At 30.8% G+C, this 15,242-nt stretch overlaps 3 non-coding genes across 3 annotated transcripts; all 3 read left to right on the top strand.

Moving 5' to 3' along the window:
• Nucleotides 1–4,559: 4,559 nt before the first annotated feature.
• TRNAR-UCG (transfer RNA arginine (anticodon UCG)) lies at nucleotides 4,560–4,632 on the top strand. Its single transcript has one exon. It is a non-coding gene; the product is annotated as a tRNA-Arg (tRNA).
• Nucleotides 4,633–8,386: 3,754 nt separating this feature from the next.
• Nucleotides 8,387–8,459, top strand: TRNAR-UCG (transfer RNA arginine (anticodon UCG)). Its single transcript has one exon. It is a non-coding gene; the product is annotated as a tRNA-Arg (tRNA).
• Nucleotides 8,460–14,131: 5,672 nt separating this feature from the next.
• On the top strand, nucleotides 14,132–14,204 carry TRNAR-UCG (transfer RNA arginine (anticodon UCG)). Its single transcript has one exon. It is a non-coding gene; the product is annotated as a tRNA-Arg (tRNA).
• Nucleotides 14,205–15,242: the final 1,038 nt, after the last annotated feature.

Raw genomic sequence — 15,242 nt, 5'->3', positions numbered from 1 at the left:
GGTTTTTGGTGCATAGTAAAAGGTATCCTTTTGGAAAATGTATTTATTTACCTCTTAACTTGTTCAATTTTGGTAATCTGTGTTGGAAAAAAATCTTTGACCAAATTGATACAATAAAGGATATTTGCATATCTGCATATAAAAATTATATCTCACATGTTTAAAATGAATCATTGAAATCCGAACATCCATAGTCCAATGAGAAATTGCTATAAAGCCTACATCCCTAATATTTTCATAAAACTTAAAAAACCTTTAGGAAAATGTCAGTGTTTACCTGTTAACTTGTTTGATTTTGGTAATCTGTGTTGCAAAGCAATTCTTTGACCAAATTGATACTATAATGGTTATTTGCATATCTGCATATAAAAAATACATCTCACATGTTTAGAAGGAATCAGTGAAATCAGAACAGCCATAGCTCAATGAGAAATTGCTCTAATGCCTACATCCCTAATCTTTTTATAAAACTTTATAGCATGCCTATAGAAAAGTTAAGTTATTTCTCAGCTAAGTTAAGGATTTTACAAAATCTAGGCTATGTGAAAGGTATACTTTGTAATGTTCACTCAACATAAATCACTAAAATATGTTGGATTTCATTTTGTAATTCATATGCAAGTTTTTCCAAAACATATATCTAGAAAAAACTTCTAAATTTTGAATGTTATACTTGAGGTTACTATTACCACACCTTCCACAGGTTCGACAACTTCTATAAAGATGACCGCGTGGCCTAATGGATAAGCCATCTGACTTTGGATCAGAAGATTGAGTGTTCGAGTCCCTTCGTGGTCGAGTCTTTCATTTTGTCACAATTTGAAATCTTCAAACTCTGCATGAATTCAATGGATGACAATGTTGTAAAGAATGTACATTTCTAAATGTAATTCCCATAGGAAAATAAATACAACATAAACAATGATGTGCATGATGTACACATAGTTATAGTTTTTTTAGGTTTTTGGTGCATAGTAAAAGGTATCCTTTTGGAAAAGGTAAGTATTTAACTGTTAACTTGTTCAATTTTGGTAATCTGTGTTGGAAAAAAATCTTTGACCAAATTGATACAATAAAGGATATTTGCATATCTGCATATAAAAATTATATCTCACATGTTTAAAATGAATCATTGAAATCCGAACATCCATAGTCCAATGAGAAATTGCTATAAAGCCTACATCCCTAATATTTTCATAAAACTTAAAAAACCTTTAGGAAAATGTCAGTGTTTACCTGTTAACTTGTTTGATTTTGGTAATCTGTGTTGCAAAGCAGTTCTTTGACCAAATTGATACTATAATGGTTATTTGCATATCTGCATATAAAAAATACATCTCACATGTTTAGAAGGAATCAGTGAAATCAGAACACCCATAGTTCAATGAGAAATTGCTCTAATGCCTACATCCCAAATCTTTTTATAAAACTTTATAGCATGCCTATAGAAAAGTTAAGTTATTTCTCAGCTAAGTTAAGGATTTTACAAAATCTAGGCTATGTGAAAGGTATACTTTGTAATGTTCACTCAACATAAATCACTAAAATATGTTGGATTTCATTTTGTAATTCATATGCAAGTTTTTCCAAAACATACCTCTAGAAAATGCTTCTAAATTTTGAATGTTATACTTGAGGTTACTATTACCACAACTTCCACAGGTTTGACAATTTCGACATAGATGACAGCGTGGCATAATGGATGAGGCGTCTGACTTCTGATCGGAAGATTGAGGGTTCGTGTCCCTTCATGGTCAAGTCATTCTTCTTGTCACTATTTGAAATCTTCAAACTCTGCATGAATTCAATGGATGACAATGTTGTAAAGAATGCACATTTCTAAATGTAATTCCCATAGGAAAATAAATACAACATAAACAATGATGTGCATGATGTACACATAGTTATAGGTTTTTTAGGTTTTTGGTGCATAGTAAAAGGTATCCTTTTGGAAAATGTAAGTATTTACCTCTTAACTTGTTCAATTTTGGTAATCTGTGTTGGAAAAAAATCTTTGACCAAATTGATACAATAAAGGATATTTGCATATCTGCATATAAAAATTATATCTCACATGTTTAAAATGAATCATTGAAATCCGAACATCCATAGTCCAATGAGAAATTGCTATAAAGCCTACATCCCTAATATTTTCATAAAACTTAAAAAACCTTTAGGAAAATGTCCGTGTTTACCTGTTAACTTGTTTGATTTTTGTAATCTGTGTTGCAAAGCAATTCTTTGACCAAATTGATACTATAATGGTTATTTGCATATCTGCATATAAAAAATACATCTCACATGTTTAGAAGGAATCAGTGAAATCAGAACACCCATAGTTCAATGAGAAATTGCTCTAATGCCTACATCCCTAATCTTTTTATAAAACTTTATAGCATGCCTATAGAAAAGTTAAGTTATTTCTCAGCTAAGTTAAGGATTTTACAAAATCTAGGCTATGTGAAAGGTATACTTTGTAATGTTCACTCAACATAAATCACTAAAATATGTTGGATTTTATTTTGTAATTCATATGCAAGTTTTTCCAAAACATACCTCTAGAAAATGCTTCTAAATTTTGAATGTTATACTTGAGGTTACTATTACCACAACTTCCACAGGTTTGACAATTTCGACATAGATGACAGCGTGGCATAATGGATGAGGCGTCTGACTTCTGATCAGAAGATTGAGGGTTCGTGTCCCTTCATGGTCAAGTCATTCTTTTTGTCACTATTTGAAATCTTCAAACTCTGCATGAATTCAATGGATGACAATGTTGTAATGAATGCACATTTCTAAATGTAATTCCCATAGGAAAATAAATACAACATAAACAATGATGTGCATGATGTAAACATAGTTATAGGATTTTTAGGTTTTTGGTGCATAGTAAAAGGTATCCTTTTGGAAAATTTAAGTATTTACCTCTTAACTTGTTCAATTTTGGTAATCTGTGTTGGAAAAAAATCTTTGACCAAATTGATACAATAAAGGTTATTTGCATATCTGCATATAAAAATTATATCTCACATGTTTAAAATGAATCATTGAAATCCGAACATCCATAGTCTAATGAGAAATTGCTATAAAGCCTACATCCCTAATATTTTCATAAAACTTAAAAAACCTTTAGGAAAATGTCAGTGTTTACCTGTTAACTTGTTTGATTTTGGTAATCTGTGTTGCAAAGCAATTCTTTGACCAAATTGATACTATAATGGTTATTTGCATATCTGCATATAAAAAATACATCTCACATGTTTAGAAGGAATCAGTGAAATCAGAACAGCCATAGCTCAATGAGAAATTGCTCTAATGCCTACATCCCTAATCTTTTTATAAAACTTTATAGCATGCCTATAGAAAAGTTAAGTTATTTCTCAGCTAAGTTAAGGATTTTACAAAATCTAGGCTATGTGAAAGGTATACTTTGTAATGTTCACTCAACATAAATCACTAAAATATGTTGGATTTTATTTTGTAATTCATATGCAAGTTTTTCCAAAACATACCTCTAGAAAAAGCTTCTAAATTTTGAATGTTATACTTGAGGTTACTATTACCACACCTTCCACAGGTTCGACAATTTCGACATAGATGACAGCGTGGCATAATGGATGAGGCGTCTGACTTCTGATCAGAAGATTGAGGGTTCGTGTCCCTTCGTGGTCAAGTCATTCTTTTTGTCACTATTTGAAATCTTCAAACTGCATGAATTCAATGGATGACAATGTTGTAAAGAATGTACATTTCTAAATGTAATTCCCATAGGAAAATAAATACAACATAAACAATGATGTGCATGATGTACACATAGTTATAGTTTTTTTAGGTTTTTGGTGCATAGTAAAAGGTATCCTTTTGGAAAAGGTAAGTATTTAACTGTTAACTTGTTCAATTTTGGTAATCTGTGTTGGAAAAAAATCTTTGACCAAATTGATACAATAAAGGTTATTTGCATATCTGCATATAAAAATTATATCTCACATGTTTAAAATGAATCATTGAAATCCGAACATCCATAGTCCAATGAGAAATTGCTATAAAGCCTACATCCCTAATATTTTCATAAAACTTAAAAAACCTTTAGGAAAATGTCAGTGTTTACCTGTTAACTTGTTTGATTTTGGTAATCTGTGTTGCAAAGCAATTCTTTGACCAAATTGATACTATAATGGTTATTTGCATATCTGCATATAAAAAATACATCTCACATGTTTAGAAGGAATCAGTGAAATCAGAACAGCCATAGCTCAATGAGAAATTGCTCTAATGCCTACATCCCTAATCTTTTTATAAAACTTTATAGCATGCCTATAGAAAAGTTAAGTTATTTCTCAGCTAAGTTAAGGATTTTACAAAATCTAGGCTATGTGAAAGGTATACTTTGTAATGTTCACTCAACATAAATCACTAAAATATGTTGGATTTCATTTTGTAATTCATATGCAAGTTTTTCCAAAACATATATCTAGAAAAAACTTCTAAATTTTGAATGTTATACTTGAGGTTACTATTACCACACCTTCCACAGGTTCGACAACTTCTATAAAGATGACCGCGTGGCCTAATGGATAAGCCATCTGACTTCGGATCAGAAGATTGAGGGTTCGAGTCCCTTCGTGGTCGAGTCTTTCATTTTGTCACAATTTGAAATCTTCAAACTCTGCATGAATTCAATGGATGACAATGTTGTAAAGAATGTACATTTCTAAATGTAATTCCCATAGGAAAATAAATACAACATAAACAATGATGTGCATGATGTACACATAGTTATAGTTTTTTTAGGTTTTTGGTGCATAGTAAAAGGTATCCTTTTGGAAAAGGTAAGTATTTAACTGTTAACTTGTTCAATTTTGGTAATCTGTGTTGGAAAAAAATCTTTGACCAAATTGATACAATAAAGGTTATTTGCATATCTGCATATAAAAATTATATCTCACATGTTTAAAATGAATCATTGAAATCCGAACATCCATAGTCCAATGAGAAATTGCTATAAAGCCTACATCCCTAATATTTTCATAAAACTTAAAAAACCTTTAGGAAAATGTCAGTGTTTACCTGTTAACTTGTTTGATTTTGGTAATCTGTGTTGCAAAGCAATTCTTTGACCAAATTGATACTATAATGGTTATTTGCATATCTGCATATAAAAAATACATCTCACATGTTTAGAAGGAATCAGTGAAATCAGAACAGCCATAGCTCAATGAGAAATTGCTCTAATGCCTACATCCCTAATCTTTTTATAAAACTTTATAGCATGCCTATAGAAAAGTTAAGTTATTTCTCAGCTAAGTTAAGGATTTTACAAAATCTAGGCTATGTGAAAGGTATACTTTGTAATGTTCACTCAACATAAATCACTAAAATATGTTGGATTTCATTTTGTAATTCATATGCAAGTTTTTCCAAAACATACCTCTAGAAAATGCTTCTAAATTTTGAATGTTATACTTGAGGTTACTATTACCACAACTTCCACAGGTTTGACAATTTCGACATAGATGACAGCGTGGCATAATGGATGAGGCGTCTGACTTCTGATCAGAAGATTGAGGGTTCGTGTCCCTTCATGGTCAAGTCATTTTTTTTTGTCACTATTTGAAATCTTCAAACTCTGCATGAATTCAATGGATGACAATGTTGTAAAGAATGCACATTTCTAAATGTAATTCCCATAGGAAAATAAATACAACATAAACAATGATGTGCATGATGTACACATAGTTATAGGTTTTTTAGGTTTTTGGTGCATAGTAAAAGGTATCCTTTTGGAAAATGTAAGTATTTACCTCTTAACTTGTTCAATTTTGGTAATCTGTGTTGGAAAAAAATCTTTGACCAAATTGATACAATAAAGGATATTTGCATATCTGCATATAAAAATTATATCTCACATGTTTAAAATGAATCATTGAAATCCGAACATCCATAGTCCAATGAGAAATTGCTATAAAGCCTACATCCCTAATATTTTCATAAAACTTAAAAAACCTTTAGGAAAATGTCAGTGTTTACCTGTTAACTTGTTTGATATTGGTAATCTGTGTTGCAATGCAATTCTTTGACCAAATTGATACTATAATGGTTATTTGCATATCTGCATATAAAAAATACATCTCACATGTTTAGAAGGAATCAGTGAAATCAGAACAGCCATAGCTCAATGAAAAATTGCTCTAATGCCTACATCCCTAATCTTTTTATAAAACTTTATAGCATGCCTATAGAAAAGTTAAGTTATTTCTCAGCTAAGTTAAGGATTTTACAAAATCTAGGCTATGTGAAAGGTATACTTTGTAATGTTCACTCAACATAAATCACTAAAATATGTTGGATTTCATTTTGTAATTCATATGCAAGTTTTTCCAAAACATATATCTAGAAAAAACTTCTAAATTTTGAATGTTATACTTGAGGTTACTATTACCACACCTTCCACAGGTTCGACAACTTCTATAAAGATGACCGCGTGGCCTAATGGATAAGCCATCTGACTTCGTATCAGAAGATTGAGGGTTCGAGTCCCTTCGTGGTCGAGTCTTTCATTTTGTCACAATTTGAAATCTTCAAACTCTGCATGAATTCAATGGATGACAATGTTGTAAAGAATGTACATTTCTAAATGTAATTCCCATAGGAAAATAAATACAACATAAACAATGATGTGCATGATGTACACATAGTTATAGTTTTTTTAGGTTTTTGGTGCATAGTAAAAGGTATCCTTTTGGAAAAGGTAAGTATTTACCTGTTAACTTGTTCAATTTTGGTAATCTGTGTTGGAAAAAAATCTTTGACCAAATTGATACAATAAAGGATATTTGCATATCTGCATATAAAAATTATATCTCACATGTTTAAAATGAATCATTGAAATCCGAACATCCATAGTCCAATGAGAAATTGCTATAAAGCCTACATCCCTAATATTTTCATAAAACTTAAAAAACCTTTAGGAAAATGTCAGTGTTTACCTGTTAACTTGTTTGATTTTGGTAATCTGTGTTGCAAAGCAATTCTTTGACCAAATTGATACTATAATGGTTATTTGCATATCTGCATATAAAAAATACATCTCACATGTTTAGAAGGAATCAGTGAAATCAGAACAGCCATAGCTCAATGAGAAATTGCTCTAATGCCTACATCCCTAATCTTTTTATAAAACTTTATAGCATGCCTATAGAAAAGTTAAGTTATTTCTCAGCTAAGTTAAGGATTTTACAAAATCTAGGCTATGTGAAAGGTATACTTTGTAATGTTCACTCAACATAAATCACTAAAATATGTTGGATTTTATTTTGTAATTCATATGCAAGTTTTTCCAAAACATACCTCTAGAAAAAGCTTCTAAATTTTGAATGTTATACTTGAGGTTACTATTACCACACCTTCGACAGGTTCGACAATTTCGACATAGATGACAGCGTGGCATAATGGATGAGGCGTCTGACTTCTGATCAGAAGATTGAGGGTTCGTGGTCAAGTCATTCTTTTTGTCACTATTTGAAATCTTCAAACTCTGCATGAATTCAATGGATGACAATGTTGTAAAGAATGTACATTTCTAAATGTAATTCCCATAGGAAAATAAATACAACATAAACAATGATGTGCATGATGTATACATAGTTATAGGTTTTTTAGGTTTTTGGTGCATAGTAAAAGGTATCCTTTTGGAAAATGTAAGTATTTACCTCTTAACTTGTTCAATTTTGGTAATCTGTGTTGGAAAAAAATCTTTGACCAAATTGATACAATAAAGGATATTTGCATATCTGCATATAAAAATTATATCTCACATGTTTAAAATGAATCATTGAAATCCGAACATCCATAGTCCAATGAGAAATTGCTATAAAGCCTACATCCCTAATATTTTCATAAAACTTAAAAAACCTTTAGGAAAATGTAAGTGTTTACCTGTTAACTTGTTTGATTTTGGTAATCTGTGTTGCAAAGCAGTTCTTTGACCAAATTGATACTATAATGGTTATTTGCATATCTGCATATAAAAAATACATCTCACATGTTTAGAAGGAATCAGTGAAATCAGAACACCCATAGTTCAATGAGAAATTGCTCTAATGCCTACATCCCTAATCTTTTTATAAAACTTTATAGCATGCCTATAGAAAAGTTAAGTTATTTCTCAGCTAAGTTAAGGATTTTACAAAATCTAGGCTATGTGAAAGGTATACTTTGTAATGTTCACTCAACATAAATCACTAAAATATGTTGGATTTCATTTTGTAATTCATATGCAAGTTTTTCCAAAACATATATCTAGAAAAAACTTCTAAATTTTGAATGTTATACTTGAGGTTACTATTACCACACCTTCCACAGGTTCGACAACTTCTATAAAGATGACCGCGTGGCCTAATGGATAAGCCATCTGACTTCGGATCAGAAGATTGAGGGTTCGAGTCCCTTCGTGGTCGAGTCTTTCATTTTGTCACAATTTGAAATCTTCAAACTCTGCATGAATTCAATGGATGACAATGTTGTAAAGAATGTACATTTCTAAATGTAATTCCCATAGGAAAATAAATACAACATAAACAATGATGTGCATGATGTACACATAGTTATAGTTTTTTTAGGTTTTTGGTGCATAGTAAAAGGTATCCTTTTGGAAAAGGTAAGTATTTACCTGTTAACTTGTTCAATTTTGGTAATCTGTGTTGGAAAAAAATCTTTGACCAAATTGATACAATAAAGGATATTTGCATATCTGCATATAAAAATTATATCTCACATGTTTAAAATGAATCATTGAAATCCGAACATCCATAGTCCAATGAGAAATTGCTATAAAGCCTACATCCCTAATATTTTCATAAAACTTAAAAAACCTTTAGGAAAATGTCAGTGTTTACCTGTTAACTTGTTTGATTTTGGTAATCTGTGTTGCAAAGCAGTTCTTTGACCAAATTGATACTATAATGGTTATTTGCATATCTGCATATAAAAAATACATCTCACATGTTTAGAAGGAATCAGTGAAATCAGAACACCCATAGTTCAATGAGAAATTGCTCTAATGCCTACATCCCTAATCTTTTTATAAAACTTTATAGCATGCCTATAGAAAAGTTAAGTTATTTCTCAGCTAAGTTAAGGATTTTACAAAATCTAGGCTATGTGAAAGGTATACTTTGTAATGTTCACTCAACATAAATCACTAAAATATGTTGGATTTCATTTTGTAATTCATATGCAAGTTTTTCCAAAACATACCTCTAGAAAATGCTTCTAAATTTTGAATGTTATACTTGAGGTTACTATTACCACAACTTCCACAGGTTTGACAATTTCAACATAGATGACAGCGTGGCATAATGGATGAGGCGTCTGACTTCTGATCAGAAGATTGAGGGTTCGTGTCCCTTCATGGTCAAGTCATTTTTTTTGTCACTATTTGAAATCTTCAAACTCTGCATGAATTCAATGGATGACAATGTTGTAAAGAATGCAGATTTCTAAATGTAATTCCCATAGGAAAATAAATACAACATAAACAATGATGTGCATGATGTACACATAGTTATAGGTTTTTTAGGTTTTTGGTGCATAGTAAAAGGTATCCTTTTGGAAAATGTATTTATTTACCTCTTAACTTGTTCAATTTTGGTAATCTGTGTTGGAAAAAAATCTTTGACCAAATTGATACAATAAAGGATATTTGCATATCTGCATATAAAAATTATATCTCACATGTTTAAAATGAATCATTGAAATCCGAACATCCATAGTCCAATGAGAAATTGCTATAAAGCCTACATCCCTAATATTTTCATAAAACTTAAAAAACCTTTAGGAAAATGTCAGTGTTTACCTGTTAACTTGTTTGATTTTGGTAATCTGTGTTGCAAAGCAATTCTTTGACCAAATTGATACTATAATGGTTATTTGCATATCTGCATATAAAAAATACATCTCACATGTTTAGAAGGAATCAGTGAAATCAGAACAGCCATAGCTCAATGAGAAATTGCTCTAATGCCTACATCCCTAATCTTTTTATAAAACTTTATAGCATGCCTATAGAAAAGTTAAGTTATTTCTCAGCTAAGTTAAGGATTTTACAAAATCTAGGCTATGTGAAAGGTATACTTTGTAATGTTCACTCAACATAAATCACTAAAATATGTTGGATTTCATTTTGTAATTCATATGCAAGTTTTTCCAAAACATATATCTAGAAAAAACTTCTAAATTTTGAATGTTATACTTGAGGTTACTATTACCACACCTTCCACAGGTTCGACAACTTCTATAAAGATGACCGCGTGGCCTAATGGATAAGCCATCTGACTTCGGATCAGAAGATTGAGTGTTCGAGTCCCTTCGTGGTCGAGTCTTTCATTTTGTCACAATTTGAAATCTTCAAACTCTGCATGAATTCAATGGATGACAATGTTGTAAAGAATGTACATTTCTAAATGTAATTCCCATAGGAAAATAAATACAACATAAACAATGATGTGCATGATGTACACATAGTTATAGTTTTTTTAGGTTTTTGGTGCATAGTAAAAGGTATCCTTTTGGAAAAGGTAAGTATTTAACTGTTAACTTGTTCAATTTTGGTAATCTGTGTTGGAAAAAAATCTTTGACCAAATTGATACAATAAAGGTTATTTGCATATCTGCATATAAAAATTATATCTCACATGTTTAAAATGAATCATTGAAATCCGAACATCCATAGTCCAATGAGAAATTGCTATAAAGCCTACATCCCTAATATTTTCATAAAACTTAAAAAACCTTTAGGAAAATGTCAGTGTTTACCTGTTAACTTGTTTGATTTTGGTAATCTGTGTTGCAAAGCAATTCTTTGACCAAATTGATACTATAATGGTTATTTGCATATCTGCATATAAAAAATACATCTCACATGTTTAGAAGGAATCAGTGAAATCAGAACAGCCATAGCTCAATGAGAAATTGCTCTAATGCCTACATCCCTAATCTTTTTATAAAACTTTATAGCATGCCTATAGAAAAGTTAAGTTATTTCTCAGCTAAGTTAAGGATTTTACAAAATCTAGGCTATGTGAAAGGTATACTTTGTAATGTTCACTCAACATAAATCACTAAAATATGTTGGATTTCATTTTGTAATTCATATGCAAGTTTTTCCAAAACATACCTCTAGAAAATGCTTCTAAATTTTGAATGTTATACTTGAGGTTACTATTACCACAACTTCCACAGGTTTGACAATTTCGACATAGATGACAGCGTGGCATAATGGATGAGGCGTCTGACTTCTGATCAGAAGATTGAGGGTTCGTGTCCCTTCATGGTCAAGTCATTTTTTTTGTCACTATTTGAAATCTTCAAACTCTGCATGAATTCAATGGATGACAATGTTGTAAAGAATGCACATTTCTAAATGTAATTCCCATAGGAAAAATAAATACAACATAAACAATGATGTGCATGATGTACACATAGTTATAGGTTTTTTAGGTTTTTGGTGCATAGTAAAAGGTATCCTTTTGGAAAATGTAAGTATTTACCTCTTAACTTGTTCAATTTTGGTAATCTGGTTGGAAAAAAATCTTTGACCAAATTGATACAATAAAGGATATTTGCATATCTGCATATAAAAATTATATCTCACATGTTTAAAATGAATCATTGAAATCCGAACATCCATAGTCCAATGAGAAATTGCTATAAAGCCTACATCCCTAATATTTTCATAAAACTTAAAAAACCTTTAGGAAAATGTCAGTGTTTACCTGTTAACTTGTTTGATATTGGTAATCTGTGTTGCAATGCAATTCTTTGACCAAATTGATACTATAATGGTTATTTGCATATCTGCATATAAAAAATACATCTCACATGTTTAGAAGGAATCAGTGAAATCAGAACAGCCATAGCTCAATGAAAAATTGCTCTAATGCCTACATCCCTAATCTTTTTATAAAACTTTATAGCATGCCTATAGAAAAGTTAAGTTATTTCTCAGCTAAGTTAAGGATTTTACAAAATCTAGGCTATGTGAAAGGTATACTTTGTAATGTTCACTCAACATAAATCACTAAAATATGTTGGATTTCATTTTGTAATTCATATGCAAGTTTTTCCAAAACATATATCTAGAAAAAACTTCTAAATTTTGAATGTTATACTTGAGGTTACTATTACCACACCTTCCACAGGTTCGACAACTTCTATAAAGATGACCGCGTGGCCTAATGGATAAGCCATCTGACTTCGTATCAGAAGATTGAGGGTTCGAGTCCCTTCGTGGTCGAGTCTTTCATTTTGTCACAATTTGAAATCTTCAAACTCTGCATGAATTCAATGGATGACAATGTTGTAAAGAATGTACATTTCTAAATGTAATTCCCATAGGAAAATAAATACAACATAAACAATGATGTGCATGATGTACACATAGTTATAGTTTTTTTAGGTTTTTGGTGCATAGTAAAAGGTATCCTTTTGGAAAAGGTAAGTATTTACCTGTTAACTTGTTCAATTTTGGTAATCTGTGTTGGAAAAAAATCTTTGACCAAATTGATACAATAAAGGATATTTGCATATCTGCATATAAAAATTATATCTCACATGTTTAAAATGAATCATTGAAATCCGAACATCCATAGTCCAATGAGAAATTGCTATAAAGCCTACATCCCTAATATTTTCATAAAACTTAAAAAACCTTTAGGAAAATGTCAGTGTTTACCTGTTAACTTGTTTGATTTTGGTAATCTGTGTTGCAAAGCAATTCTTTGACCAAATTGATACTATAATGGTTATTTGCATATCTGCATATAAAAAATACATCTCACATGTTTAGAAGGAATCAGTGAAATCAGAACAGCCATAGCTCAATGAGAAATTGCTCTAATGCCTACATCCCCTAATCTTTTTATAAAACTTTATAGCATGCCTATAGAAAAGTTAAGTTATTTCTCAGCTAAGTTAAGGATTTTACAAAATCTAGGCTATGTGAAAGGTATACTTTGTAATGTTCACTCAACATAAATCACTAAAATATGTTGGATTTTATTTTGTAATTCATATGCAAGTTTTTCCAAAACATACCTCTAGAAAAAGCTTCTAAATTTTGAATGTTATACTTGAGGTTACTATTACCACACTTCCACAGGTTCGACAATTTCGACATAGATGACAGCGTGGCATAATGGATGAGGCGTCTGACTTCTGATCAGAAGATTGAGGGTTCGTGGTCAAGTCATTCTTTTTGTCACTATTTGAAATCTTCAAACTCTGCATGAATTCAATGGATGACAATGTTGTAAAGAATGTACATTTCTAAATGTAATTCCCATAGGAAAATAAATACAACATAAACAATGATGTGCATGATGTATACATAGTTATAGGGTTTTTTAGGTTTTTGGTGCATAGTAAAAGGTATCCTTTTGGAAAATGTAAGTATTTACCTCTTAACTTGTTCAATTTTGGTAATCTGTGTTGGAAAAAAATCTTTGACCAAATTGATACAATAAAGGATATTTGCATATCTGCATATAAAAATTATATCTCACATGTTTAAAATGAATCATTGAAATCCGAACATCCATAGTCCAATGAGAAATTGCTATAAAGCCTACATCCCTAATATTTTCATAAAACTTAAAAAACCTTTAGGAAAATGTAAGTGTTTACCTGTTAACTTGTTTGATTTTGGTAATCTGTGTTGCAAAGCAGTTCTTTGACCAAATTGATACTATAATGGTTATTTGCATATCTGCATATAAAAATACATCTCACATGTTTAGAAGGAATCAGTGAAATCAGAACACCCATAGTTCAATGAGAAATTGCTCTAATGCCTACATCCCTAATCTTTTTATAAAACTTTATAGCATGCCTATAGAAAAGTTAAGTTATTTCTCAGCTAAGTTAAGGATTTTACAAAATCTAGGCTATGTGAAAGGTATACTTTGTAATGTTCACTCAACATAAATCACTAAAATATGTTGGATTTCATTTTGTAATTCATATGCAAGTTTTTCCAAAACATATATCTAGAAAAAACTTCTAAATTTTGAATGTTATACTTGAGGTTACTATTACCACACCTTCCACAGGTTCGACAACTTCTATAAAGGATGACCGCGTGGCCTAATGGATAAGCCATCTGACTTCGGATCAGAAGATTGAGGGTTCGAGTCCCTTCGTGGTCGAGTCTTTCATTTTGTCACAATTTGAAATCTTCAAAACTCTGCATGAATTCAATGGATGACAATGTTGTAAAGAATGTACATTTCTAAATGTAATTCCCATAGGAAAATAAATACAACATAAACAATGATGTGCATGATGTACACATAGTTATAGTTTTTTTAGGTTTTTGGTGCATAGTAAAAGGTATCCTTTTGGAAAAGGTAAGTATTTACCTGTTAACTTGTTCAATTTTGGTAATCTGTGTTGGAAAAAAATCTTTGACCAAATTGATACAATAAAGGATATTTGCATATCTGCATATAAAAATTATATCTCACATGTTTAAAATGAATCATTGAAATCCGAACATCCATAGTCCAATGAGAAATTGCTATAAAGCCTACATCCCTAATATTTTCATAAAACTTAAAAAACCTTTAGGAAAATGTCAGTGTTTACCTGTTAACTTGTTTGATTTTGGTAATCTGTGTTGCAAAGCAGTTCTTTGACCAAATTGATACTATAATGGTTATTTGCATATCTGCATATAAAAAATACATCTCACATGTTTAGAAGGAATCAGTGAAATCAGAACACCCATAGTTCAATGAGAAATTGCTCTAATGCCTACATCCCTAATCTTTTTATAAAACTTTATAGCATGCCTATAGAAAAGTTAAGTTATTTCTCAGCTAAGTTAAGGATTTTACAAAATCTAGGCTATGTGAAAGGTATACTTTGTAATGTTCACTCAACATAAATCACTAAAATATGTTGGATTTCATTTTGTAATTCATATGCAAGTTTTTCCAAAAACATACCTCTAGAAAATGCTTCTAAATTTTGAATGTTATACTTGAGGTTACTATTACCACAACTTCCACAGGTTTGACAATTTCGACATAGATGACAGCGTGGCATAATGGATGAGGCGTCTGACTTCTGATCAGAAGATTGAGGGTTCGTGTCCCTTCATGGTCAAGTCATTTTTTTTGTCACTATTTGAAATCTCAAACTCTGCATGAATTCAATGGATGACAATGTTGTAAAGAATGCAG

Source organism: Taudactylus pleione, unplaced genomic scaffold (genome assembly GCF_031769625.1).
Source record: "Taudactylus pleione unplaced genomic scaffold, aTauple2 ptg000914l, whole genome shotgun sequence".
Classification (NCBI taxonomy): Eukaryota; Metazoa; Chordata; class Amphibia; order Anura; family Myobatrachidae; genus Taudactylus; species Taudactylus pleione.
This window is presented reverse-complemented; position numbering and strand designations above follow the sequence as displayed.